The sequence below is a fragment of the Patagioenas fasciata genome, chromosome 1 (genome assembly GCF_037038585.1).
Source record: "Patagioenas fasciata isolate bPatFas1 chromosome 1, bPatFas1.hap1, whole genome shotgun sequence".
NCBI lineage: Eukaryota > Metazoa > Chordata > Aves > Columbiformes > Columbidae > Patagioenas > Patagioenas fasciata.
Window position 1 is genome coordinate 94,432,222 of NC_092520.1, and position 11,685 is coordinate 94,443,906.

Here is an 11,685-nt window from a genome sequence, read left to right on the forward strand (position 1 = left end):
TTGCTGCCAGAGGAAATCAGATTTAAATTCAACTAGTAGGTGCTTTTTAAATAAATCTGTGATTCTAACTTCAACAAGTGCAGCTGAGTACAGCAACCTCAACAGAATCTGCCCACTCTTTTCTAGGCTTTTTGATTCATTGGACATGTGGGAACATGCATGTGTGAGTGTAAGGGGACTGGAGGCCCATATGTGAGGAGATCCTCTTGGCAGCCAGCATCCTTCTTCGGGAACGGATCCAAGACATTCTTGATGCACTCTTAGGGATTAATAAAACAGAGCAGGATGGGAAACTGCTAGATGGGATATAGATACAGTGGACTGTTGCAAATGATGAGTTGCTGATTATCCCTGTAACTTGGCAGGCAACTGCGGAAAGACTTCTTTTGAAATACTTTACAAATTGCACATGCTGTGGAGTGATGGTGGTCTCCCCCTGGTCACAGAGTTTATTGCAAGTGGCCACAACCCATAGCACAAATGAGGATGGAGAACATAATTATCATATTCCCTCAGCATCTATGCAGGTGAGCTAGCGAATGGAAGTGTTTGAGGGGAAAAAAAAAAAAAGTAAGGCTGACAAGTTTAGGAGACAGTGGCAGAGAGAAATACAAGAAGAGATATGAATCTGAAGAAGGATAAACGAGCTGTTTTGGTCTGTGATGAGCCCCCTATGGGGGCAGGTCAATGACACCAGTAGCTTAGGTTCATGTTCCCAGCACTGCTGTATACAGCATGGACACTATTTTTATGTTCTGCAGGCTGTAACCATTTCTTCATTTTAGATTCTATAGAATTAGTTATCTGTTCAGCATGGCATCCTAGCTACACTGGTACTTCGTCGGTGTGGTGTGTAAGGGATGCCAGCCTTGGGAAGTGGGACAGTCTATCTTCTCAAGCACAAACTGCCAGAAGAGATGGAGGACTGAGAGGACTGTAGTCCCCCAGACCACTTCTTGTGGCTGGAATGACATGCTTGCTCCACTCCACACCACAGCAGGACATGAGTTTCTCCAGTGTTTCAGGAATATCTTCCTGCCAAAGTACTTTCACCTGAGTGGAGAGATGAAAAAAGAGAGCAGGACTGTCAGTTGAGGCTTGAGTTCAGGAACCCAGCAAGGACTGCCTGCTGCAAATAAGATGAGGACTTTGGGTCCGCACCAGAGCAGGGAGCACCAAGAGGTAGAGGAGGAGTTGTCTGTTGAACCAAGCACAGGCAGCTCTGTTGCTGTGGGATGAAACAATAGTGAGAGGAATGAAGATGGTACATACCACTTTTTGATGGATAGTTTGGGAACCAGCTCTGTTTTCTACAGCATTGGACCAAGCCACTTCCAACAGGACCACAATAGATGATTCCAGCCTTTGCCACTATTTTCCTACATAGTCCTGGAGTTGCTCTGCCTCCGTTCCCCCTGTCCCTCCAACAATCATTTCAGATTAAATTCACGTTTTACAGCATTTTTTCTTCCAAGCAACTGTGTTATAGGATGACACATTGTATTGCCAATGTGTGGAGGAATTAGGAGTGAGGTGAGGTCAATCTGCATGTCAAGAGGCGAGACTGACAGCAATTTTTTTTGTCTGTGTTGGCACACAACCCACTATATACTGTTAGAAATAAGACCCTGCCCAACATCTGGTTCAAGATTGGACTGAGACCTGGGTCCCTTTTTGGGGTTATTTGGAGGCCTACGGGGGATTGCAGGGTTTGTGGGCTAGTAAAATTGCTTTTCTTTGCCTCCCGACATAGGGTTTTGTTGAATAAGAAATATTGCCTTGAGCAGTGATCTAAAGAGCTTGAGCAAGACTCACAACCTCCTGCTGCCCCAGTGCCTGGGAAGGAAGCGTGTACACAGGCTTGCAGGATCACATCATGGGCAAGAAATTGCTCCACCAGGCTGCAGCAAGAGGACATCTGCTGGCAAGGGTACCTTGGGCAAGGAATGCTGGCAGAGGCACAAGAACCACAGCTGCATGTGGTTCTCTAGATTTTTCTCTTTCATGTCTGTTGTGCTGGGCACAAGTGATTGCAGGTGTCCTATTGACCTGGTAGAGGGAAGTACTACCCTAATTGGGATATAAATGCAGGTGAATGTAATAAGGAGGCACATTAGTATTCTAGCCCTTTGCTGGGACCACTTGATTTTTCCAGTCTGGGTAGAGACTGTGGCTTTGTCCTGCAGCTACCCAGATTTCAGGTGCAGAAGGTGTAGGGGCATGTTCTTGGCATGGAAGTCACATAACCCACATAGATGAAGGAGGCATTTGCCCCAGAGGACTGCCTGCTCTTGTATAGCCAGGACCAAACAGCATATGTCCTAGCAAGAGACTAAAGTGAGCAGAGTACCTTTGACTGACAACCTAAACATGACCAGGTCCTTGACTGCACTGAAATTGAATAATTCCATCTGCGATAAATGAGCCGGGGACTTTGTTTCATGTTACATGCATTTTTACGACTTTGCCACAGCATATCTTAGGCTTAAACCCACCAAGACCTACACATCTGAGAAGGGAGATGAGACAGGCAGATCTTTGACACCAGACTTAGTAATTTGTCCTGTGTTCGTCATATACATAGCTGGTTTTATATGCTCTTAAATCTTCGGTCAAGGAGCGCCTTCAGCAGTCCACATCTCATGTTCACATTTGTCGACAGTGAATCAGTGGGATGGTTCATCTGTGAGAAAGGGCAGTAGTTTTTTATCTGAGTCTGCACCTCTTGTGAATTACACTATATACTTCTTCATGGTTCATGTATAAAGGGCTTCAATCCCACCTGGCAATCAGACACTGAGTTAGATGCTGCCCCAGAACTGTGACCACATCACAGGGATACAGCTACAACTGAAGGGACTGAGAGAGGGGACGAAAGAGCAGAGACATTGTATAGAGCTGGCCATAGCACTAGGTTCTATCAGGACACTCATAGTTTCTAAGATACTCAAACTGGTGAGTTTGGTGCTTTGAAAACAGTGTTCAAGGAAGGAGAAAGTTCTATGCTTTTAAGTTCTTATAGCTGCAGGTGCACTGTGTTTCCTGACACTGATTTATGCTGCTGGGGAGCAGACAATGCTGCAGAATGCCCTAATAGAGTTTGGTTTTGTTTACAGGCTTTCATACTCTGAAGTGCTCCATGCAACCTTCACAAATGGCAAGTTAAATGCTAACAGTTCAGTGTGTAGCACAGTTCCTTGGATGAATTAACCCCTGTAGCACTAAAGGCTTTCTTCTTGCCATCTTGTAGCCTGCCCTCTGCTTGCAGCTCTCACCCTTTCAGCTAAGCTTCCTTGGCAGTTTCTTCCAGAACCTTGGTGACAGCCCGTGTGAGGCTCATGCTGTTGCCCTCATGGTGTGAGCCTCAAGGGCCCTGTAAGCCCAGATACTGCTGTTATGTCGGGCCTCTGTGGGAACCGATGTGTGCCATCAACTGTGAGCTTGGCCAGTAAAACTTTGGAATGTAAGCCTGTCTCAACACACCGTGTGCAACAAATGCCTAAGAAGACAAAATTCAGCAGCTGGTTATGGACTCGAAAGATCCTACCTAAATTTGTGCATTATTAGAGCATTGCCAGCTGAAGAGAGAACGTGCTGAGCCAGGGTATTAAAGATCACAGATCGTTTTTATCAGTTGTTCGTCTTCCCCCTGCTTTCCCTTGTACTTCTGTCAGATGCACAAATCAGATATCAGAATCCCAGTAATATATTCCATCAGAAGCAAGTTGCATGTATTTTTCTTAGTCTGGTTTCCAAAATAAATGAGTTTGGTATGACCCATCTGTCAGTCAAACCCCCTCTCTCATCTTTTAAATCTGTTGGGCAAATTAACCTGCTAGTAATTAAAATAACTAAAGTTCTGGAACTTTGGTGAAAATCAGTTTCAGTGTGTGTGAGAGACACCCAAACTATTGCCCCAGTGTGGCACAACTCACCACTGTTAATCGATTAGCTGCTAACAGATGCTCATGATAGCCAAAATATTTACAACTAACTGACCACATCTTGAGCCGTGGCTTGTACTTGTACCATCCACGCTTCTTCTCACATCTCCATGTTAAAGGAGTGTCATACATGTTAGAGCCAGGGTATACCAGAATGAAGGGCTCAATGTCCAAGTGGAGACCAGTGATGAGTGGCATTCCTTGGGGGTCGGTACTGGGACTGACACTGTTTAATGTCTTTGCCGGCAACATGGACAGTGGGACTGAGTGCACCCTCAGTTTGCTGACGATACCAAGCTGTGTGGTGCAGTCGACATGTTGGAGGGAAGGGATGCCATCCAGAGGGACCTGGACAGGCTTTAGAGGTGGGCTTGTGCAAACCTCATGAAATTCAACAAGGCCAAGTGCAAGGTCCTGCACATGGGTCAGGGCAATCCCAAACACAAATACAGGCTGGGCAGAAAATGGATTGAGAGAATCCCTGAGGAGAAGGACTTTTGGGTGCTGGTTGATGAGAAGCTCAACATGACCCGGCAATGTGCACATGAAGCCCAGAAAGCCAAATGGAACCTGGGCTGCATCAAAAGAAGAGTGACCAGCAGGTTGAAGGAGGTGGTTCTTCCCCTCTACTTTGCTGTCATGAGATCCCACCTGCAGTACTGAGTCCAGCTCTGGGGCACCCAATGTAAGAAGGACATAGATCTGTTGGAAAGGGTCTGGAGAGGCCACAAAGATGATCAGAGGACTGAAGCACCTCTACTCTGAAGACAGGCTGAGAGAGTTGGGGTTGTTCAGCCTGGAAAAGAGAAGCCTCCAGGGAGACCTTATAGCAGCCTTCCAGTACGTAAAGGAGGCTTGACAAGAAAGATGGAGAAGGACTTCTTACAAGGGTGTATAGTGATAGGACAAGGTGTAATGGCTTTAAACTGAAGGAGGGTAGACTTAAGTTAGATATAAAGAAGAAATCCTTCATTATGAGTGTGCTGAGAACAGGCTGCCCAGAGAAGCTGTGAATGCCCCATCCCTGTAAGTGTTCAAGGCCAGGTTGGACGGGGCTTTGATCAGCCTGGTCTAGTGGAGGGTGTTCCTGCCCATGGTAGGGGTGTTGGAACTAGATGACCTTTAAGGTCCCTTCCATCCCAAACCATTCTATGATTATATGATTCTGTGACTATGACAACAACCAGGAGAAGGATGCATATCTGTAGGAAATGAATTTGATTAGTCCTGCTTCACATGGAAAAAGTTAGAAAGTGAGATTCACCATAAGCTCCAAAAATGGTCTTTGAGTCTACTCTTATGAAACATAGTTTGTTTTGACTTTACGATTGTTTTAATGAGCTATCTCCCCTTCTACTCTACTAGAGAAAAAAATAGCATTCAGGTGTGTAATTCTCATATCCACCTTACCTGCAGTTGACAACCTCACCAGTTCTCCCTCCTTTATGTCTAGCAAGCTTTAAACACTAATTATTGTATTGTATTATCATATCTGTTAAGTTGTTTCTGGCAATATTTGACAAGTTCTTATGTTTCTCCTTGCCAATCATGTTGTTTTGGATTGTGTGATGAAACAATGTATGCTCAGAACAGGCTGTGACTGGGAAATTATTTCTTGATAATGCTAGTGACTTTCTTTTCCCCATTATTGCATTTTAGGCTGTTTATGACAGACTGTCTGACATATTAGACATAATAAAGAAGTTAATAAAGAGTATTATTGAAATCCATATGGAAGATAGGTCAAAACTCCGTGAAGAAAACACTGTTAATTATAGATGGAAGGCTGGCTTCTGAAAGTGCTGGAAGGTCTGTTTTAAGGATGTTTATCTCCAGTAGGTTATGAAAAAGTCAAAAGAACACATCCTTATCAACAAATATGTATGAATTAAATTTGGAAATAAATATCTGTTATATTACTTTATCGAGCTATCAAGATAAATGAGATGCCAGAAACTAAAAGATTATCTGCAGTGACATGATATTTTTCTTTTTTCCAGTTTTATTTCCTTCCTCAAGTTTTCTCCTCCAAGCTGAAATGCTTTTTCCTTTCCTGTGGCTCAGCTGAAAGTAAATGAGTCTTTAAATGGTTTCTCGATTCTTACTGATCCTTTCTACTTCATAGTTTTGTAATAAAAAAATGTCCTCTCAAGTATAAGGGAACAGAGTCTTCTAAAGAAACTCCACATGCTCACTTAGGAGGGTATGTTATCTTTTTCTATAACTTACTTCTTTTGTCAGCTATAAGATATACTAGAGCTTTAGGAATTCTTAATAGGCTAGCAACGTTTTGCCTTTCACAGTCACTTAATAGTGGGTGATGGCTTGGGCTTGTAGAGCTTAATTTCATTTTACTTGGCCTGGATTGTCCCCAGGTAAGTGATAGTGGGCATTTTGAGAAAAATAATTATTCCACAATTTAGAAGCAATTGCACTTTATCATCTCTGCAACCAGAAGACTGACTGTTCCATGAACAGGTAAGTAAGAGGTGCTTTCCTCTAAATGTAAGAGTCCCTTGGCATTTTTCCATCAGGCTTGGGAGCAGCTTCATTAAAATACTCTTGCAACCAACACCCACCTATGGATGCAGACAATTCCATAGGGATCCTTGTGGGGGTTCTCATGTATCTTGTGCAAAACCAACAGGCATGGTCTGTAGAAATGCCTGCAATGAACTCTCTGTTTTGAAGACAACATGATGATTCCAGAACAGAGGCAGCATTTCTATGTATAAATAGAAGCTATCTCCATAATCTAATACTTTTCAGATTGTGTCAAATAGGAAGACAAAGCAAAGGGACATGGATCTCTGATACAAGTCGACCTCTTGCTGAACAGTTTGGGGACACACTATTAAATACTTGTGGGATAATTAGCAATGGTTAGAAGCCACCAGACAGTGTACAGGTTTGTGGGAAAGTCTGAAGGGACACACAGGATGAGTGAAGACATCCTAGAATTGTTTTAGGAATCAGTTTATGATCTCTTTGAAGGTGTCTGTAAAACAGAAGCAGAACGTTTATTTACCTGTTCAAGCCAGCCAGAAATAAAGCTATGCAGAAACTGTAGTGCACTGTAAATTAGTGGCAATTACTGCTACTTATTGTAGCAGTAGTCTCCTGTACCTGCCAACAGCTGCATGTGGTGTTTGGTGGTGGGAGGTGTATGGAGCAGACAGCTGGGTGAGAATCTCACTCCACTCCTGTTTTGTTCTGTTGATATGGAAAGTTGCAGATTCTCAGTCTGAATTCAAAGAATTGAACCTTTCTGTGGCACTTCTTGTGTGATCTATAACTCCCTACTGCACTAAGGCTCCCAGATGGTTTTGTTGCACCTTCTGCTATTCCTCCATACTGTGCAGATGTCAAACAACCCTGTTAAGTCTCCTGTGGTGAGTGCGAGATCTTTTAGCACTTGTCTCCTCACACTTGCCTGCTGCCATGCCACACCTCACACATTAGTGCTGCTGCTGCTGCCTTCTCTCGGGGCTCCCCTCCACACATCCCTGACCAACAGCTCTGCAGTCTGTTCCCCAACTGTGTCTGGTGCACAAGGGCAGGAGGAGCTGTGGCACTGTGCTCCATACATCCCTATGATGCCCTCCAGCAGCCAAACCCTGTGTCCTCCTTTGCTCGTATAGTAGCTATGCTCCGTCATTATGTGACCGGACATCTCCCAGCCGGTGGCCCCATGTGTGAATCTCACATCATGGGACTGGGCTGGCCTGAGGGGCCTGTGGAAGGAACAAGTGCATCTGTGGGAATGGTGGCATTACATGGCATTTTTAGCATCTAAACCTGAAAAGCCTTCAGGAGAGGACATCTAAGAAAGCAAACACATTGTGTTTATACTCTCCAGCCCCATTTGTATTGTTTCACACGTAGTGTTTAAGTATGGTAACAGCCCCTGTAAATTGTTTTGTTTTGTACGCATCTTGAGGAGCAAAGAAGCAACCTGCCTTTCCTTCCTCTATATAACTTCTGTGGTTGAAGAGGGAACTGAAGATTTAAATATTTTTTTGAATAGCAGAGATTTATGCATGCCAGCAAGGTGAAAACTTAGGAGTGACCTCACTGGAGAATGGGATAGGGACTGAGCTGCTGGTGGGCTCAGACCACTGTTTATGGCCAGAGATATCCCTCTGCCCTTGACTTTTCACTGTGGGGAGAACAGGAAAGCAGTCTACAAAATTATTGACTATATTCTGCTTGGAGAGCCAAGAGAGGCTGTATGGGCATTTTTGTGATGGAGAGGTGAAAAACGGCAAGTATCCCCACAGCTGTCTTGAGTTGCCCTTGAAGGACAGTAGCCAAACTAACCATAAAAATATTAGTTTATAGTCCCTTAGAACTGAGTGGCTCTAGGAACTCTGCATATGTCTACGTTGGTTGATACTAGGGTCAGCCATTTCCTTCATTCCTCTGAAATGTAAATACATTTCTTTATGTGCTGAGTGATTTACTTCAATCCACAAAGGTATTTCTGAAAGGATCCAAACACTGAATATAAGTACTTGTTGAGTACTGCTTTCCATCTAGCCTTGTGAGTTATACTTCCAAAGAGAGGGACCAGGATTCTTGAAGGGAATTCATCTGTGTAATGGTGCCTTAATAAAATAGGCCACGTGGAGCTACTGAGATCATGTTGACTGGGAAGTATTGAGAAATGGTACTAATACATCTCTTGGGCTGTGAATATTATGTATTCTTCAGAGTTATGTTTTGCTTGCAGTTTATGGCATTGGTGTTTTTGCCTTTGATTAAACTGCATAGGTATCCGAATTTTGCAGTGGAAAAACTTTGCTTTCCAAGGAATAACATCTCTTGCCTTTCTGCAGTGATTTGGTTTTGTATTTATTTATATAGCATTGTTTTTTCACAGAAGGGCTAGGTAGAAGTCACTTTTGTTTTTGTCTTTTTTTTTTTTTCTTCCTATTAGGTGTTTGAGTTTAAAGAATTCATAATTAAGTTCTTTATTAGCTAATTTGTATTGCAATTTAATTTCACTGAGTTTGTAAAATGTTCTGTTAGTTCTGAGAGCATTTGTGTTATGTATGCATTTTTCAGCACTTCAACAGAAAGTACTATAAGTACAGGAGTTAAAAAACTGTTTATCTTAACACATACCGAGTATAAATTCACATTTCTCTTGTTATTTAAATGATTATAAAGTAGCACATAATGACTGTCCTATGTAGATGCAGTAGGAAGTCTGGCACTATGCTTTATTTTTGGATCCAATTATACAGAATGATATTGATTCACAAAGGTAAAGTAGCCAGATGATTTATGAACACAGACCCTCTTTCTTTTTAGTAAGCAAATGAAATATTCACAGTTTTTCTCAACTACTTATTCATTTGGGGGGAAAAAAAATGCCCTTGATAAAAACCTATTATTACTTGCAAACTGCTGTGGATGGTACAGTTCCTCATGAAACTGAAAGAAAGTAAATTGGTGCTATAAGTGGAGGTGGAACAATTTGATGTTATTCATGTTGTTTAGTACGTCCCACGTAAGAGTGTGTGTTTATTTCATATCTGCATACTGAACTTGAATTTCACTTGGATGAAACTTTTCCAGACAAGTGATATTCCTTAGGTGGATATTTTTGAAGGAGAGAGGAGACCTTAAATAATTAACTCGTCTTTCATAAGAGACTCAAGGAAAAAATGTGATTTTTCTCTCCAGTGAATTACTTGATAATCTTTTATTGAAGTAAATCTTCACCCCATGTGCTTGGACCTTAAACGTGGATTTTAGCAAGAGGTATCCTTTTGCAATTTTATGTCCATGAGCATGTTCCAGCTGAGAGATAAGCTGATCAATTTCTTTCCTGTAACTACAACTTCAGACACCTTCAAGCTATTCAGGGTCCATGCTTCTTTGGGGAGAGAAGCAAGATGTTCTCAGGGGCTCTGCTACTGAATCTAGAACCTATTTTCCACAGCTGAAAACAGACTCAATACAGTGGGAATTGCAACAGAAATTGGACGAGGAGCCTAGAAAAGGAGTGTGGTGGATGATATCAGGACTTATCAGCCACAGAGGTTGCCTAGGCAAGCGTACTTGGACTGGAAGCAGGCATGAGAAGTGAGTGAGGGGAGATTACTATGGATCCTTGATGGAACAAGTCATGGGATTGCAATGCAAACCATTAATATTACAGTAAAAATACTGAAATCTTCCAGACATAGAGTTTCCTATGACATAAAAGAAATGCATAAAACACTGCAAATTGTAGTGTTGTGATGTAGAACATTGAACTATCTGAAGCTTTGTATGCAGGCTAAACTATTTCAGCTGCCACTGAAGTTTATTGTCTGTCTGAATCATTCCACACTGCTCTGAAATCGTTTTTACTTGGTCACTAGATACCTCTACACTGTTATTCAGTCTTCCCGTATTATAATGGCACATGTCAAAACGTTTTGTACAGCCTTACCAAGATACTAACTTTGTTTTTAATTCAATGATTTCACCATGACTTGAAAGTAGAGGTCCACTCAGTTTTCTGCACATAGATGAATTGAAAATTACAATAAAGCTTTTACAATTTAACTCTCTGCCCCCACCAAACTTCTGTTGAAAGTGTTCCTTTTCTTGCTGTCTTCTAACATTATACTCACTGAATACTAAGCCTCAACAAGATCGATCTGGTCAGTCATTACAACAATTTATATCTTGCCACTGAATCCCATGGAGGTAAATACAAAAAAATGACTAAATTAAGTCTTCTTGCAATGGTCTAGTCAATTTTAATTGTAGCAAATAAAAACTTTCCTATTCACCATTTGTGTCTTGCTTTGTAATAACATCTCTATCTATGAACCTGCAGTTTTAGATAGTTAATATACTTGTTTCCTTTTTATTTAGTTGACATGAGCTGACATAGGGATTCTGTTATGCTTGTAAGTGATGTTTTTGAGAGTGTGTTCACTTATGTCAGGTAAAACATGGAGTAAGATAACAATTGTATATGAGGATGCTGAAGATTTGTGACCCTAAGGTCCACTGTGAAGTACTTCCGCAATCCATGTAGGAGTCAGCAATGTGACAGGAGGAACTCTCCTACGCAGATGCTCAGAAAACTGACTTCAGAATAAACAAGTTACCCTCAGCCTATTCATTTTCATAAAGCTTTTACAATATTGAAAGATGATCTCTGAAAAGAGAGGAAGATTATTGTCTCCTGTTACAGAGATCTGACTCCAGTACCATATATTACTTGTTTAAGAACCAGATTAAATTATCAAAGTCCAAACCAAATTTTAAATTTAAATTATAAATCAACAAGAAAAAAACCAGATTAGATTATTGAAATCTTAGAGCAGTGCTACTCTTACAGAAATTAATGGAAAATGGAAAATCACACAGGATGATTAAAACACGCTGATGGTTTCACAAAACAGAAGCAAAGAATATTAAATTAGTTTCATAAAATATTAAATTAAGCTTATAAATTAAAAATACTCAGGTGACAGATATGCTTACCTCTGTATTACATTATTATTGTCTTTTAATGTTAATCAATTTTATCTTGTCAACTGTATTAAATCCTGCCATGGGTAAAGAATTTCTCAGGATACATGCAAAGTTTGTTTGTTCATTAATTTTTTAAAGAATCTATCACAGCTTGACCTTAAACTGGAATGCATTAGGGACAGGTGGATCCAGAGCTGTCTGGCAGGTCTAGCAATAGAGTCCACCCTGCTGCTGGAAATCTTATGCAGAGGCTCTG